Source organism: Chiloscyllium punctatum, chromosome 23 (assembly GCF_047496795.1).
Source record: "Chiloscyllium punctatum isolate Juve2018m chromosome 23, sChiPun1.3, whole genome shotgun sequence".
NCBI lineage: Eukaryota > Metazoa > Chordata > Chondrichthyes > Orectolobiformes > Hemiscylliidae > Chiloscyllium > Chiloscyllium punctatum.
The window spans coordinates 15,711,809-15,729,560 of NC_092761.1; the positions used below are offsets into that span (position 1 = coordinate 15,711,809).

Consider the following 17,752-nt stretch of genomic DNA (forward strand, 5'->3'; position numbering starts at 1 on the left):
CTCCTTTATTTTCTCTAATACAGGAGGAAGCAGTGACAGTGCTCCAGCTCCTTTATTTTCTATAATACAGGAGGAAGCAGAGACGCTGCTCCAGCTCCTTTATTTTCTATAATACTGGAGGAAGCAGTGACGCTGCTCCAGCTCCTTTATTTTCTATAATACAGGAGGAAGCGGTGACGCTGCTCCAGCTCCTTTATTTTCTATAATACAGGAGAAGCAGTGACGCTGCTCCAGCTCCTTTACTTTCTATAATACAGGAGGAAGCAGTGACGCTTCTCCAGCTCCTTTATTTGGTGGAAACAATAAATAGGTCTATTTCCATGCTGTACATCTCTATGTCTCTATTTAAAAGGCATCTGGATGGAATGTAGTCAGGGATTGTTTGGAGGGGTAAGGAACAAATGTTGGCTCATATAGCTAATTAATATCGGTTATCTGGTCAGCAGGGACGAGGTGGAATGGAGGGCCTGTTTCTGTGCTCGGCACCTCCGAAATCCTGATAAAAGGCTTTTGCCCGAAACGTGTATTTTCGTGCCCCTCGGATGCTGCCTGACCTGTAGTGCTTTTCCAGCACCACTCTGATCTAATCTCTGAAATGCACTTCTCATTCAGGCGACTTCTACTGCCTACAAAAAATCCACAAAGACAACACACCCGGATCTCCCATCATATTAGGCAATGGGACCCGATGTGGGAACCTCACTGCCGATGTCAAATACATCTTGAAAGCCATGAAGCATGGGTACCCCCAGCTTCTGCCACGACAGAACATTGGGACACAGGCAGATTTCAACCTCACACCTTCAAGGCTCAATCTGAGCTGAGGGGGCACCTATCGTTAAAGATTTACCTGAGAATTTAGCTATTTTTACGTACGGTTTACATATGAAAGAACAAAATCTAACATGGTATTTCTAAAAGTATACAGACTGAACAGACAATCCACTTCAGTTTTAAATATTTTATTTCAGTGGCATCACCCTGTAATCTTTTACGATAAATTCTGTGTGGTATGATGTTATGCCCCACAACCACCTGATGAAGGAACAGCGCTCCAAAAGCTGGTACTATCAAATAAACCTGTTGGACTATAACCTGATGTTGTGTGATTATTTAATTTTGTCCACCCCAGTCCAACACCGGCACCTCCAAATCTTTACTCCATATTGTTTACACTAACTCACACGCAGTTCAGGTCAGTTTAGCACAATGACCCTGTTCCTCTTTTTGTGAGGTACCCTGTGTATATTAACAGGGTTAATGGGCCCTGAGAGGATGAATACATTCTCTTTATCCTGTCAGTTTAAACAGTTGAACATATCAGTTTGAAGCCAATGGAAGAGGAGATTGTCTTTTTCTGTACAATTTCAGTGCAGAACGTTCAGCCATAAACTGTCTTTGCAAAAGTGGGTTTCAGTGCAATTCTCACTGAGCAACATTAATGCAGCAAAAACACAATTCCCAGTTCCTGTTAACAATTGCTGAAGGAACTGGGATGAGAAAACCACTTGTGGTGTGGTGCCGTGGCTCAGTTCGTGAACTTACCCACATCATAAACAGCCCACCAAGATTTCACATCGTAGTGGTGTCTGAGTATTTTACCAAATACATGGTTGTTTCAAAATCTCCCAAGTCAGTGTTGCTCATCAGTCAACCATGCGTCCTGTTTGAGTGTCAGCCTATTTTGGTGATCCTGATCTGCTCCCTGGTTTAGTTCCTCCAGTGGATATTGTTTCTTCCGAACTATTAATTCAATCTGGAGTTTCCTTCCTGTGTTTGACAAGAACTTCTGCTTCTCCTCCTCCTTTATTACGCCTCGTTCATTTCCAGTTTGTTGGGAATAACGAGGTGAGCCAGGAGACATGGCAGACTCGCCGGTGAATGTTGCAGTAATGGCGCAGACACCAAGAGCTGTTCACCCTAATTCTCTGCTGTCAACATTCATTCATTCCACACCAACAGGAAATACTTCATTGTTCTCCTGTCGTTGTGGTTTGCACTGTGATTGCGGTTTCTTTTCTTGTGGATTATGAAGTTTATTTAGAACTCGAAAGGATCGTAATATTTGGAGGAAGGAATGACTCCTCACCTCAGGAATAAGTGCCAGACACATTATTCGGAGTATGTGAGCCCAATCCCACACATGCTACCGAGGGGGCAGAAAGCCTGTTAGCTGGTCCACTCTCAATTTGTCTCCGAATATCAGACTTTTCAAAGAGCAGAAATGGGAAATGAGGAATATGGACAGACCGAGAGTCCGAGAATGTGAAAGAGGGTCAGGTACATTCACAGAGAAAGAAAGAAAGATGGAGACGCATATTGAGGGAGATACTGAAAGGACCAATTCTCCAATCGACATGGCTGCTGACTGACAGAAACAAATAGGAATAAAAAGGGAACTATTAAGCACAGCCTTTCACCAGCTCCGTGTAACGGAAGGATTCTTACAGCCAACAAAGTCATTTTGAATTTTCAACATTGACGGTTGTAAGTTAATGAAAGATTTTGGTAAATATCCTGACTGGGATAACTGATCATTTTACCAAAAATATAATACAGAAATGTCGAAGTAACCTCGCTCTGCTGATATGAACCATTAACTCTGTTTCTCCCCACTGTCCTACTGAGTTTTTCTATCAAATCTTGGTTTTGGTTCGGATTTCAAACATCTGCAGTTCTTTGTTTCATGTTATTCTTAACAACGTTTGAGACAAAACGAATGACCTGACGGCCACAGAAAATCGGTCAGAACTACTGTTAGCAAGATATCTTTGCAGAACATATCGCCCATTCCCTGACCAGGAATCACCCTTTCCCCTTCAGATAGTGCACCAACTCCTAACCGTGAGATTAAAAGGGAAGGAGACAGAAACTGTCGCATTTATTCTCAATGAAACCACTTATGCATTTCATTTTGGATCATTTTCGCTGCACATTAGTTTCTCGTTGTCTTTGAGGTTTTTTTAACACAGTCGGAAAATACCATTCGGCCCATCGTGCAGTATGGATCATCAGATAGCCATCTGTTTTCGATCCAGTGTCCAGCTTTGGCACGATACCTTGTGTGTTCTGATGTTTTCAACGCAAAATTCAGAAAAGATTATCCCTGTGATCTTAAACGAGACACCAATGGGAGTGAGTTCTACACCGTCATACCGAAGTGAAATCCCGTCATATTTTCACCCATAGAGTGAGTCACAGACACACATTCCCGGAGGTGGGGGGTGGGGGGAGTGCAGAGGTTTCGGGATTATACCAGCTCCTTGTGCTTCAGTACCGCTCTCCACCAACTTAAGACACCCCCTCCACCAAACACACACACACACGTTTCTCCGACAAAAGGCAGCTTTAGGTGTAACTAAAGCCAGTTTTACAGACAATGAGAGACGTTGCGATGAGCTGGAATTTAAAATGGACAATTGCCTCACATGCAACTTTCAAATTTGAAAAAAACACTGATCCAAAGTCTGCAGCTCCTCAAAATCTGTCGCACATTGAGGTACAATACTCCCAAATTCGGGACCCACTGATCCAATCCCTGCAGTACATTGCACACAAATCAGGAAGGATTCGATTCACCAAAAGTCAGAGCCATTATCCATGATGTCAGTGTCCCAGCGGCAGCCGGAGGTCCGACAGGGAGTCGATATGAAATGGAAACATGGACATCGGGGGAAACAGTATTCACAAGGTGAACAATCAGTAAAAATAATTATCGTCACTGTTTCCCATCGGATGTCCCACTCCGTGAAGCAATGTCTTTCAATGCCCAAGGAAACATATTTACCCTCAGGTCCCTGCTTCAGTGTCGCCTGCGCCTCTGCTGGAAGTTGCCAACATTTTATTCACAGTCACTCCGCGATTTTTTGATTCACTCCAGTGAAATATCTTTTCATACCTTGCGTCATGGCCTCTTCCCGTCAAGATCCTGAACCAGTCCAGCGAGAAACCTCTGTTGATTTGAATCCCGGGATGGAGAATCAGACGAGATGAACAGTGCTTTTTATTGGTGGAACCCCTTCACTTCAACCTCACGCCTCAAAACGGGTCTCTGCCCGCGTCAACCTGTTCTGTACATTCCTGCATTACACCGACTGACCAACATCAGATTACCACAGCTCCACTTTCTTTACTGTGAAACACAAGGCGATAATATGAAGCATTTGCAAAATTGAAGAGAGAAACTTTGTTGCCGAAGGTGGTTATGAAGGGATGGACAGGCACAAGGGTGTGTACAATTCAGGTCGCTTTGGATACTGTCAGCATTACCGGGGGCCCGTGCTGTGGAGTCAAAGTTTGTATCGTCCAGACATGGATACAGTTCCCATTCAGGGAATGAAGGTTTAATTCTCTTCATGTGAATTGTCTGAATGAAAACGCATTCCCCGTTCCACACAGAAGACAGACCGGGATCCCTCCAGAATCAGCCCAGTGATTGCTTGAACCATGTAGAAGGACAATGACAGCGGACAGATACGATAGTGACCCCTTCAAATCTCCCTCCAATCATCTCACCTTCCTGAGTTGGGAATATGTTGGTGTTCCTTCAGTGTCTCTGGGTGTAAATCCAGGAAATCCCGCACTTGCAGCATAATGGCTGTACCTCCGTGTGAAGGAGTTCAATGGTTCACAAAAGCAACTCATATCCTCCATCTCTGGGGGATTTAGGGATGGACAGCGAGTCCTATTCCATTGAGTCATATCTTTATCCCAGGAATGCGTTTCTAACAGTGGTAGGTTCCAATCGGACACCTTCAGGAGATCGGTAGTAAGTTGAGAAGTGGAGCAGGGAAGTGAAATTGACGTGAATGACAATGATGACTGGGAGGCATGAGGCAGGAAGGGAGTCTGGATCTGGTGGTGCAAGGCTCAGTGTCGCTGCTAATGGGTCAGCCTTTACTGCAAACTGTTTACATTGGCTCACACACCATTCCTGGGCAATTCATGGCAATGACACTGTACCTCTTCGTGTGAGATTACCACTGTGTGTATTAAATCCATCAATACTCCCCAAGAGAATGAACAACTTCCCCTTTGTCCTGTTTTTTAAACAGATACAAATATCTGTTTGAAGCCAATGTAAGAGAAGATTGCCCTTTTATGTGCCTTTGCATTGAAGAATGTTCAATCGTGAAATGTCTGGTTTTGCAACAGTGGGGTTTGATTGTAAATCACACTGAGTAATATTGATACAGAAATGTATTTCCGAGTTACTGTGGTCATGTGGTTAAGGAACTGCACATATGGCCGTCCCTTAGTTATTTCAAACCCCTCCTTGGGAAGCAGCTGACCATAGGGTCCAATCCCAGCTGCGCCCGCTTGTTGTATTGAAGGCCCGTAGGTTCACCTTTTATTAAGGGTCGTGTTACTGATGAAGGGACTCAGCATCCTGTTTGAGTTCGAGCCTGTTATGGTTTGGTAAACCCACTCCTTTTTCCTGGTTTAGTTCCAGCAGTGCATGTTATCCTTCCTAACCAATACACCAACCTGGAGTTTCTTGCCGCTGTTCCAAAAGCACTCCTTCCTCTCCTCCACTTTTATTCTCTCTCCTTCATTCCAAGTTTGGTGGGAATAACGAGGTGAGGCAGGAGACACTGCAGAAAGGCCGTGGATGTTGTGGTTATGGCACAGAAACCACGGGTGGATCACCCTCATTCTCTGCTGTCGCCATTCATTCATTTTACAGCATCATTAACGCCTCCATATTCTCCTTTGTTGTAGTTTATCTTCTATTGGATAAGGAATGTAACTTTAATTTCGAAAGGGTTACAATATTTTGAGGAAGAACTGGCTCCTTATATCACATCCAAGTGGCAGACGTATTATCCGTAGAGTGTGAGCCAAGTTTTCCAGTCTCCTGCCAGGTTCCAGAAAACCTCTCAGCAGCTCCATTCTCAAACTATCCCTGATCGTCAGGCTTTTCATAGAGTAGGAATGGGAAATGAGGGATATTGGCAAATAAAGGGTCAAAGAATATGATAAAGGGTGAGGTAGATACACAGAGATAAAGACAGAAAATTAGAGACTCATCTTGAGGGAGACCCTGAAAGAATCAGATCTCGGGTCGACATGGCTGCTAACTGGCAAAAAACAAATAGATTTTGATAACTATCCTCATTCGACCGATAAAACTGACCATTATCCCGACATTGTGGTCTAGAAATGAAGAACTAATCTGATTCTGTCATTGTGAATCATTGTCTCTGTTTCTCCCCACAGATGTTGCCAGGACTATTCAGTTTACACGTCAATTCTTGTTTTTGGTTCAGATTTCCAACATCTGCATCTCTTGGTTTTCTGTTCAACTTTAAAACGGTTGGCACAAAACCGATGTTCGGCCAGCTTTGGAAAAGTGGTCAGGAATATTCTTCCCACGATGTGTGTGCAGAACAAAGCACGCATTCCTTGACCGGGGATAGAACCCGTGTCACGGCGGCGAGAGAGCCAAATGCTGGCTACTAGACGACAAGGGAAGGCAGAAGGCGGCCTTGCATTTATTCAGAATGAAAACACTTTTGCCTTTTCATTTCTGATCAGTCTTGCTGCAGATTAGGTCCTCCTTGCCTTCTGCTTTCACAGAGTGGGAAGAGACCGTTCGGCCCATCGTACATTGCAGCTCATCGGACATCCATGTATTCCAGTCCCAGTTTCTAGTTTTGGCTCAAAATATTATCCAAAAGCAACATTTAATTTGAATACACACTGATCCAATCACTGCAGCTCGAAAGAACCTAAGAAAATAGCAACTGACAACATGCAATTGGCTGAACTAACACGTTGCACTCGAGACATGCAGGATGTAAAACTACAATCGCCTGATTCAATGTCAGATGTTTTATCTATTGCTTCACTAGCCGGATGCACACACGTACACGCTGGACACCTTTCCATATGTGATGTAAACATGGAGATCAGGGAAACAACATTCATAAGGTGATCAACCAGCAAAGATAATCCACTTTGTGTAACAGGGCCTTTCAATGGCAAAGCAAATACATTTGTCCTCAGGTACCTGCTTCTGTGTCGCCTGTTCTTCTGCTGGACGTCTCCAGCATTTTATTCACAGTCATTACGCTATCTTATGATGCACTCCACTGGAATGTACTTTCATACTTGGATTTAGTGTCACTTCCAGTAAAGGTCCTGAACAAATTCAGCGAGAATCCTCTGGTCATTTCCGACAAGGAATTTGGAATCAGACGATTTGAATCAAGGCTTTATTTGTGCCCCCCCCCCCATCACCGCAGATCAACGCCTCAAAACGAGCCGCTGTTAGTATCAAACTGTTCTGTACCTTCCTGCAGTAAATCAGGTTAGCACAGCTCCACTTTCTTCACATTGAAACCAGGGCGGCAATATGAATAGTTTGGAAACTTAGAGAGAGAAACATTGCTGCTGAAGAAGATGATGACGTGAAGATCATACACAGAGTCTGGACAGATCAGGTCACAAGTGTTACTGCCAGCTGCAGTAGGGTCACTGGTTCGGAGTCTGAGTTTGTAATGCCCAGACCGGGATACAATTCCCAGTCAGGAAATGAAGATATATTTCTCTTCTTGTGAATTATCTTATTGAAAACTAACTCCTGCTTCCTCACAGAACACAGACCCAGACCAACCCAGTGATTGTTTGCATCTATCTAGAAGGACAATAGCAACAGACACACGAGAGAACTGTAACCACAAATCACCCATCTCGGATCTCACCTTTCTGAGTTGGAAATATCTCGCTGCTCCGACAGTGCTTTTGGTTCTAGATCCTGGAATGGAATTGAATGGCGTCCTACGCCACGAATGAGTTTCGAACAGGGTGGTTAGATTCCCTATCGCTTGGAAACAGGCCCATCGGCCCCACACTATCCCTCCAGAGAGTAACCCACACAGACCCAATTCCTTTTGGCTAATGCACCAAACAATTTTGGCAATTATGCTTAGGAGGTCTACTCTCAAACTATCTCCGAATGTCAGACTTTTCACACAGCAGAAATGGAAAATAAGGGATATTGATAGACAGAGAGTGGGGGCATGTGGAAGAGAGTGAGGTTGATACGCAGAGGAAATGATAGACGAGTAGAGACGCGTATTGAGGGCGAGCCTGAAAATAGAAACTTTCCATTTAAAATGGGTGCTCACTGACAGAAAGGGGAATAAAAAAGAACAATTGAAGGCCAGCGTTTCACCAGCTCAAGGCAACGGAATAGAAACTCTCCATTTAAAATGGGTGCTCACTGACAGAAAGGGGAATAAAAAAGAACAATTGAAGGCCAGCGTTTCAGCAGCTCAAGGCAACGGAATCAGCATTACACCCAGAAAAGTCGGTTGACATTCAGAATGTTGACATTTCGCGACTAATGTAATATTCTGATAAATATGCTGATTTGCTAAGTAAAACAGACAATTACTCTAGCATTAAAACAATAAAATGCATAACTAGTCTGGTTCTGTCAATCTGAAACATTAAACCTGTTTCTCTCCACAGATGCTGCCACGTTGGTACATGATGGGTATTGGGTGTTGTGTTCTGGGGAGTTTTGTCTGAGTGAGGCTGTCGGTTTATGTGTCTGTTGTAACCCAGTGTGTTCAGAGGAGTCTGACTGTCAGTTCCCAGCAATTTATTTTAATAAAGGGGAGTATGCTTTTCAAATTGCCTCGTTGTGAACTTCGTGTGTGCCAGACATCTGGGAATGAAATCGGGGGGATATCCATTCTTGGCAAAGATATTGTGTGACAGTCCCGAATTGTCACGGACCAGCTGTCCCGAGTAGTAATCCGTCCAGACGGCAAGGTTTGGTGAGAACTGCACAATTGTAATATGACAGGGCTAACAGAAGGCAGAGAGAGAATTTCTAGAAGCAGGGCACTCATCCGCGGATTCCATCAATAAACAGATTCATCTGGACCCAGTCTGTAACCCCAAAAACCGGAAGGAGCGGGAATGAAACCAAATCAATTCCAACTGCACCAGGACAGCAGCGCTTCACAACAGACTCTGCAGCCCTGAGGATGTCACCCAGAAATGTGAGGAAAATGCTGCAAACCATCTTCCCAGCTCCGCCAAACACGCTGCAGTATGTTTGGAAGCACGGTTTGGAATTGTCTCGCTGCCGTTTGTGTGAGCAGTACATGACATAGACGAATCGCACTCCCTCAAGGTCAGCATGCCAGTGTGTCTGCCAATGGTTCCGCCTTTTCTGTTTTGCTTCTGTTCCACGCTAAGAGCTGTCAGTTTTTGGATTCGCTGGAGTGCTGAGGGGGTAACACAATTTGTGTGGTATTTTTCTTCAGCCAAACTCCACTCTCCCGGAAAAATAGCCAAACGCGCTGAGTAACAAATAGCAAGCGTTTTTTTTTTATCAAATGGTCTATTCAAGCTGGTGTCAGCTTTTGGAGCGTCTCAGAGTTGCCAAGCACGGAAACAGACCCTGCTATCTAACTTGCCACTGCTAAACAGATAACCGAAATTAATCTAACCAATATTTGCCAAAATTTGTCCCTTATCTCTCCGAACCCTTTCAGCTGCCTTTGAAATGTTGTGAGCGCACCAGTCTCTGCCCCTAAATATGACAATTCATTCTGTACACACGGAAATGTCTGTGTTCAAAACAAGTGTCCCTCACATCCCCTTTAAATATTACTGTTCTCACATTAAACCAATGTTATCTCGCATTGAACTCAAGTACCTTGTGAAAAATTACTCCCTGACTCTTTTCTCTGTCCGTCTCCCTCATGTCCTTATAAAATTCTGTAAGGCCATTCCTCAGCCCTGAAGCTCCAGGGAAAACTGCCGAAGCCAATTCAGCTTCGTGCTATTGTCCAAACAGTGCAAACCTTGCAAACCCTTTCAAATACTTTCGAAATTGTTCCACGTTCGTTACTGAATGCGCGATCTGTCAGTGCCTGAAGTGAAGCGATGCTGAAACGCTAGTAATGAGATTTTGGCGGTCTGCGCCTCTGTGGTACTGTGGCCGAGTGGTCTAAGGCGCTGGATTTAAGCTCCAGTCTCTAACGAGTCGTGGGTTCGGATCCCACCGCTACCAGCGGTTGCTCCACTGCAAACAGCTGAACAAAGCAGAACCTCTGTAGGCTGTCTGCGTTTTCGTTGTTGTGTTTGCCGCTGCTCAGGTCAACTGAGTCTGAAAACAGTGTGAGTCCTTGCTGTCGGACTCTCCTCAACCCCTCTGCTTTCGGACATCTGCATGGCCAGTTTCTGTGTATCAAATTGTCACTGCATTTGGCTGGAAGCTTGGTGGTTCGAGCCCGCCCTTAGCACCGAACCACAATTATTTCAGTCCAAGCATTGAGACCACAAGAACTCACCCGAGTCTGCAGCTGGATGTGGCCCCAATCTCTCCAAGGCCCCGCTGCCAACAGAAAGCGGCTACTGCAGCTTCAATCAGCGGCTTCCTGCTCAGCCCTGGGACACAGCACCTGGAAAATCCTTCCCCAGGAACGGCTCTTCCCGTGTGAAAGGGACAACCATTCCACTTTAAATTGGACACGGCTTCAGAGGATTGTTCCTGTTCTTGGAACGTTTCATAAACAAAACTCCTGTCTCGCAAATAAGGAGGGGGAAAAGTTGTTGGCAGGAAGAATAGAGAAAGTGTTGACTGTGAGGACTCTGTGTCGTTAGCAGATAGGATTCCATCTTATGGGCAAGTGGAGACAGCTTTCACTCAGAAACCGAGGTGTGATCAAACACAGTCGGATCGACGTGTCCAAACCAACCCCTACACTGGGTTGCAATACTGCAAGTGGAGCAGAGAGCTGGATTTCTTTAAAGGAGGGAAAGGGCCCATCGTGAGGCTGGAACCTACGACCCTGAGATGAAGCATCTTATGCTCTACCGACTAAAGTAGCTGGGCCTGGCTCACGATTGATGAGTGTGTGATTTCATACTGAGCATATTTCACCCGGCATTGCAATTTGCAAGGATCCAGTTCATTCCTCCCAATCACAAATGTCATCATTCACACTTTCCATTTCTCAGCTATTATTCCTTCAGAACATTATTATCTATTTAACACTTGTCTCTGGATTTAAGACTCAATATAAATATTTTCATATTTTTATCCTCATCTTTATGTCTCTGGAGTGATTCCCAGTCTCTCTGGCAGACGGTAAATCAATTGGGAAATTCCCGAAGGAAACCCAATCATTCCAGTTTCGAGTGTAAGGAATCCTATCTGCTGACGAGACAGAGTCCTCACAGTCAACACTTTCTCTATTCTTCCTGCCAACAACTTTTCCCACTTCTTATTTGCGAGACAGGAGTTTTGTTTATGAAACGTTCCAAGCACAGGAACAATCCTCTGAAGCCGTGTCCAATTTAAAGTGGAATGGTTGTCCCTTTCACACGGGAAGAGCCGTTCCTGGGGAAGGATTTTCCATGTGCTGTGTCCCAGGGCTGAGCAGGAAGCCGCTGATTGAAGCTGCAGTAGCCGCTTTCTGTTGGCAGCGGGGCCTTGGAGAGATTGGGGCCACATCCAGCTGCAGACTCGGGTGGGTTCTCGTGGTTGCAGTGTCGGGACATGGTTGGTCTCAATGATTGAACTGAAATAATTGAGGCTCGGTGCAAAGGTCGGGCTCGAACCACCAAACTTTCAGACAAATGAGCTGACTATTTGAGATACAGAAACTGGCCATGCAGATCTCCGAAAGCAGAGGGATTGAGGAGAGTCCGACAGCAAGGACTCACACTGTTTTCAGAGTCAGTCCGGAGCAGCTGCAAACACATAGGGCGTGCTCAGCTTCTGCTTATGTTCAACTGGGCAGTAGAACATCAGTTATCTTGGTAGCGGTGGGATTCGAACCCACGACTCGATAGAGACTGGAGCTTAAATCCAGCGCCTGACACCACTCGGCCACGCAACCTTACAGATTACAGAAACAGAATGTCAAAATTGTCATTACTAGTGTTTCAGCATCGCTTCACTTCAGGCACTAACAGATCGCGCATTGAATAATGAACGTGGTGCAATTTCGAAAGTATTTGAAAGGGTTTCCAAGGTTTGCACTGTTTGGACAATAGCACGAAGCTGAATAGACTTCGACAGTTTTCCCTGGAGCTTCAGGGCTGAGGAATGGCCTTACAGAATTTTATAAAGTCATGAGGCAGACGGACAGAGAAAAGAGTCAGGGAGTATTTTTTCACAAGGCACATGAGTTCAAAGCGAGATAACATTGGTTAAATGTGAGAACAGTAATATTTAAAGGGGATGTGAGGGACAGTTGTTTTACACACAGCCATTTCCGTGTGTACAGAATGAATTGTCATATTTAATGTCAGAGACTGGTGCGCTCACAACATTTCAAAGACAACTGAAAGGATTCGGAGAGATAAGGGACAAAATTTGGCAAATATTGGTTAGATTAATTTCGGTTATCTGTTTAGCAGTGGCAAGTTAGATAGCAGGGTCTGTTTCCGTGCTTGGCAACTCTGAGACGCTCCAGAAGCTGACACCAGCTTGAATAGACCATTTGCTAAAAAACGCGTGCTGTTTGTTACTCAATTAGAGCGTTTGGCTATTTTTCCTGGAGGGTGGATTTTGGCCTGAAGAAAAATACCACACAAATTGTGTTAACCCCTCAGCACTCCAGCGAATCCAAAAACTGACAGCTCTTAGCGTGGAACAGAAGCATAACAGAAAAGGCGGACCCATTGCCAGACACACTGGCATGCTGACTTTGAGGGAGTGCGCGTCATCTATGTCATGTACTGCAGCGAGACAATTCCAAACCGTGCTTCCAAACTTACTGCAGCTTTAATGCATTGTCAAGTCCCAGAAAGTGCTCAAGTAACTTACAACAAAACAGAACAACAATGAACCATGAGAAGTGAAGATGACCAATTCCATTCTTGATTAAATTGGGTCAACAATGCGCTGGTCCCTCCATCTGATGGAGAGGACCAATCCCCAGCCTCCCTGACCAGGACAGGAATGAAGGAAACCAGAGAGCTAGAACAACGTTTCACACCGTGATTGCCCACCGTTTCACCACAGCAACAAAAACCAGCGAACAGATTCAGTGCAGGATCTGGTTTCACATCAGCAATGAAATATCAATCCCCACTCACTTTCAGGGAAAACGGTGCCCACCGTAAATTGTCTGGAATAGACAATAGACAATAGATGCAGGAGTAGGCCATTCTGCCCTTCGAGCCTGCACCGCCATTCAATATGATCATGGCTGATCATTCCTAATCAGTATCCTGTTCCAGCCTTATCTCCATACCCCTTGACTCCACTATCTTTAAGAGCTCTATCCAATTCTTTCTTAAAAGAATCCAGAGACTGGGCCTCCACTGCCCTCTGGGGCAGAGCATTCCACACAGCCACCACTCTCTGGGTGAAGTAGTTTCTCCTCATCTCTGTCCTAAATGGTCTACCCCGTATTTTTAAGTTGTGTCCTCTGGTTCGGCACTCCCCCATCAACGGAAATATGTTCCCTCCTGCCAGAGTGTCCAGTCCTTTCATAATCCTATACGTTTCAATCAGATCCCCTCTCAGTCTTCTAAACTCAAGGGGACACAAGCCCAGTTGCTTCAGTCTTTCCGTGTAAGGCAATCCTGCCATTCCAGGAATTGACCTCGTGAACCTACGCTGCACTCCCTCAATAGCCAGAATATCTTTCCTCAAATTTGGAGACCAGAACTGTACACAGTACTCCAGGTGTGGTCTCACCAGGGCCCTGTACAGCTGCAGAAGCACCTCTTTGCTTCTATACTCAATCCCTCTTGTTATGAAGGCCAGCATGCTATTAGCCTTCTTCACGACCTGCTGTACCTGCATGCTTGCCTTCATTGACTGGTGGACAAGAACACCCAGATCTCTCTGAACAGCCCCTTTACCTAATTTGATACCATTGAGGTAGTAATCTGCCTTCCTGTTCTTGCCACCAAAGTGGATAAACAGACATTTATCCACATTAAACTGCATCTGCCATGCATCTGCCCACACACCTAACTTGTCCAGGTCACCCTGTAATCCCCTAACATCCTCATCACATTTCACCCTACCACCTAGCTTTGTGTCATCAGCAAATTTGCTAATGTTATTGCTGATACCATCTTCTATATCATTTACATATATTGTAAAAAGCTGCGGTCCCAGCACGGATCCCTGTGGTACCCCACTGGTCACTGCCTGCCATTCCGAAATGGAGCCGTTAATCAGTACCCTTTGTTTCCTATTAGCCAACCAATTCTCTATCCAATCTAGTACTTTGCCCCCAATCCCGTGCGCCCTAATTTTACTCACTAACCTCTTGTGTGGGACTTTATCAAAAGCTTTCTGAAAGTCCAGGTACACTACATCCACTGGATCTCCCTCGTCCATCTTCCGAGTTACATCCTCAAAAAATTCAAGAAGATTAGTCAAGCATGATTTCCCCTTCATAAATCCATGCTGACTCTGTCCTATCCTGTTACTATTATCCAGATGTGCCGTAATTTCATCCTTTATAATAGACTCCAGCATCTTTCCCACCACTGAGGTCAGACTAACTGGTCTATAATTTCCTGCTTTCTCCCGCCCACCCTTCTTAAAAAGTGGCACAACATTAGCCGCCCTCCAATCCTCAGGAACCAACCCCGATTCTATTGAACTCTGGAAAATAATCACCAGCGCATCCACGATTTCCCGAGCCACCTCCTTCAGTACCCTGGGATGCAGGCCATCAGGTCCCGGAGACTTATCAACCTTCAGACCTAACAGTCTCTCCAACACCAAATCCTGGCAAATAGAAATTCCCTTAAGTTCAGGTCCTTCAGCCACTGTTACCTCAGGGAGATTGCTTGTGTCTTCCCCAGTGAACACAGATCTGAAGTACCCATTTAATTCCTCTGCCATTTCTTCGTTCCCAGTTATATATTCCCCTGCTTCTGTCTTCAAGGGCCCAATTTTTGTCCTAACTATTTTTTTGCCTTGGACATACCTAAAAAAGCTTTTACTATCCTCCTTTATATTCTTGGACAGTTTACCTTCGTACCTCATTTTTTTCTCTGCGTATTTCCTTCTTACTAATCCTCTGTTGTTCTTTAAAAGCTTCCCAGTCCTCCGTTTTCCCGCTTATCCTCGCTAAGTTCTACTTTTTCTCTTTTAACCTTATATGTTTCTTTACTTCCCTTGTCAGCCACGGCCGCCCATGTCTCCTCCTGGGATCTTTCTTCCTTTTAGGAATGAACTGATCCTGCATCTTCTGCATTATACACAGAAATATCCGCTATTGTTCCTCCACGGTCTTCCCTGTTAAGGTATTGAACTTTGGCCAGTTGCTCCCTCATAGCTCCATATTTCCCTTTATTCAACTGAAATATTGTCACTTCAGATTGTACCCACTCCCTCTCAAATTGCAGATTGAAGCTTATTGTATTATGGTCACTACTTCCCAATGGCTCCTTCACTTCGAGGTCACTGACCAATTCTGGTTCGTTACACAATACCAGATCCAGAATCGCCTTATCCCTGGTCGGCTCCAGCACCAGCTGCTCTAAAAATCCATCTCTGAGGCACTCCACAAAGTCTCTTTCTTGAGGCCCGATACCATCCTGATTCTCCCAGTCTACCTGCATGTTAAAATCCCCCATAACAACTGTAGTAACATCTTTGCGACAAGCCAATTTCAGCTCCTGATTCAACTTACCTCCAACATCCAGACTACTGTTTGGGGGCCTGTAGATGACTCCCATGAGGGTCTTTTTACCCTCTATGTTTCGAAGCCCTATCCACACTGACTCTACATCCCCTGACTCTAGGTCCGCCCGCGCAAGGGACTGAATATCTTCCCTTACCAACAAGGCCACCCCACCCCCTCTGCCCGTCAGTCTATCCTTACGATAACACGTGTAGCCTTGAATATTCATTTCCCAGGCACTGTCCCCATGAAGCCACGTCTCAGTTATCCCCACAATATCGTATCTGCCAATTTCCAAAAGAGCCTCAAGCTCATCCACCTTGTGTCTAATGCTTCGTGCATTCATATATAGAATTTTTAATTTGTTACTGCTCTCACCCTTCCCCTCAACCCTTATTTCACTCAACTTTACAGCATGATACCTTTTCCAGTTTTCTGCCTACTTGATACAGTTGTCTTTCTTGACTTCTCTTGTTCTAACTACCCCTTCAATTTCCTTTTTAAGCATCCAGCTTGTCCCCTCCCCCCCGCTACTTAGTTTAAATGTAGCGGTGTCGCAGCAGAAAACCTGCCTGCCAGAATGCCGATCCCTGTTCTATTAAGGTGCAAGCCGTCTCTCTTGTAGAATTTATGGTTACCATAAAATATACCCCAGTGATCCAAGAACTTGAAACCTTGCTTCCTGCACCAGTTCCCCAACCACACGTTCACGTCCATTATCTCCCGGTTTCTGGCCACACTAGCCCGAGGAACTGGAAGCAAACTGGAGATAACCACCTTGGACGTCCTGCCTTTTAGCCTTCTTCCTAGTTCTGCGAAGTCTCGCTGTAGTATGTTCCTCCTCTTCTTCCCGACATCATTTGTGCCGACGTGTACCACCACCTCGGGCACTTCAACCTCGTCCTTGAGGATGTCCTGCACTCTGTCCGCGATGTCTTTCACTCTAGCACCAGGAAGGCAACACACCATCCTTAAATCCCGTCTGCTGCCACAAAAACCCCGGTCAGTTCCTCTCACGATGGAGTCCCCTATTACCATGGCTCTATGAGATGTCCGACTCTTCCGCTCTGCTTCTGCGGCAACTTTTGATTGACAAACATAGCCGCCTTGCGAACTGGCAGTGTCATCAGACTCTACTGTTTCCAAAAGCTTCAACTTGTTCCTGACAGGAACTTCTCCCGGCGTCTCTTGCACCTGTCTCCTCTCTGCCTTCCTCATCGTCTGCACTCTTCTGCTCTCTTCTGGCATGATTGGTGTAATAACATCACTGAAGGTCTTGTCCAGAAAGATCTCGTTCTCTCGGATGAGCCTAAGGTCTTCGAGTTCTTTCGTCAGTGCTGCAATATGCTCGGTCAATTGCTGAATGTGCACACACTTTCCACACATATACGAGCCAGACACACCAGAGTCGTTGACCTGCCACATCAAACACGTAGCGCACTGAACCAGCTGAGCAGTCATGTCTTCACCCTCTTCAACTGTGGCGTAATCTCTTTACTCAACCTCCTTATCAAGATTCCTGAGCTGAAGCCTCACTCTTCGATCTAAACTTCCTTAGACCCTCTTCCTATGGCAACTCTGTGGACTCTTAATTAAGGTTAGAGGAGGAGGGAGGGAGGGAGTCCCTACTTTGTAGGACCTGGGGTTTAGAACACACCCACTCTCATAACAATCACTTACCTTCCCGACCGGCTTTGCGCTCCGTCTGAACTTCCGCCCAGCTCCCGCCGCTCTCTTTCCATTACAAATATGTCCATCACAATCTTATTCTTTTCTGTAAAGTAAATTCATGACAGGGATGGTGTGACAGAGAAGTGATGTCCGTGGATATGTAATTCAGAGGCCCAGGTTACTGCACAAAATACACTGTTTTAAATCTTACCTTAGATATGTCAAAACTTAAATTCATATGACAGGAATTGGAAATAAACGATAATTTCACTAATATTACAATAACAGCACCAGCATTTCGTCAATACTTTTATCTATAGCACTGATATCCTTTGGTAAAGAAATCTAGCATTATTATTGGACTGTCTTAAGACTGACGTCAGACCCACAACAATGTGCTTGGCTCTATACTGTCAGAAGGAATGACCTCACAGTAAAGGACACTTAGT

General features: G+C 45.1%; 2 non-coding genes across 2 annotated transcripts; one reads left to right on the forward strand and one right to left on the reverse strand.

Moving 5' to 3' along the window:
- The first annotated feature begins 9,954 nt into the window (after positions 1 to 9,954).
- Positions 9,955 to 10,036, forward strand: trnal-uaa (transfer RNA leucine (anticodon UAA)). The gene has a single exon. It is a non-coding gene; the product is annotated as a tRNA-Leu (tRNA).
- A 1,752-nt stretch (positions 10,037 to 11,788) lies between these two features.
- On the reverse strand, positions 11,789 to 11,870 carry trnal-uaa (transfer RNA leucine (anticodon UAA)). The gene has a single exon. It is a non-coding gene; the product is annotated as a tRNA-Leu (tRNA).
- Between the last annotated feature and the right edge of the window lie 5,882 nt (positions 11,871 to 17,752).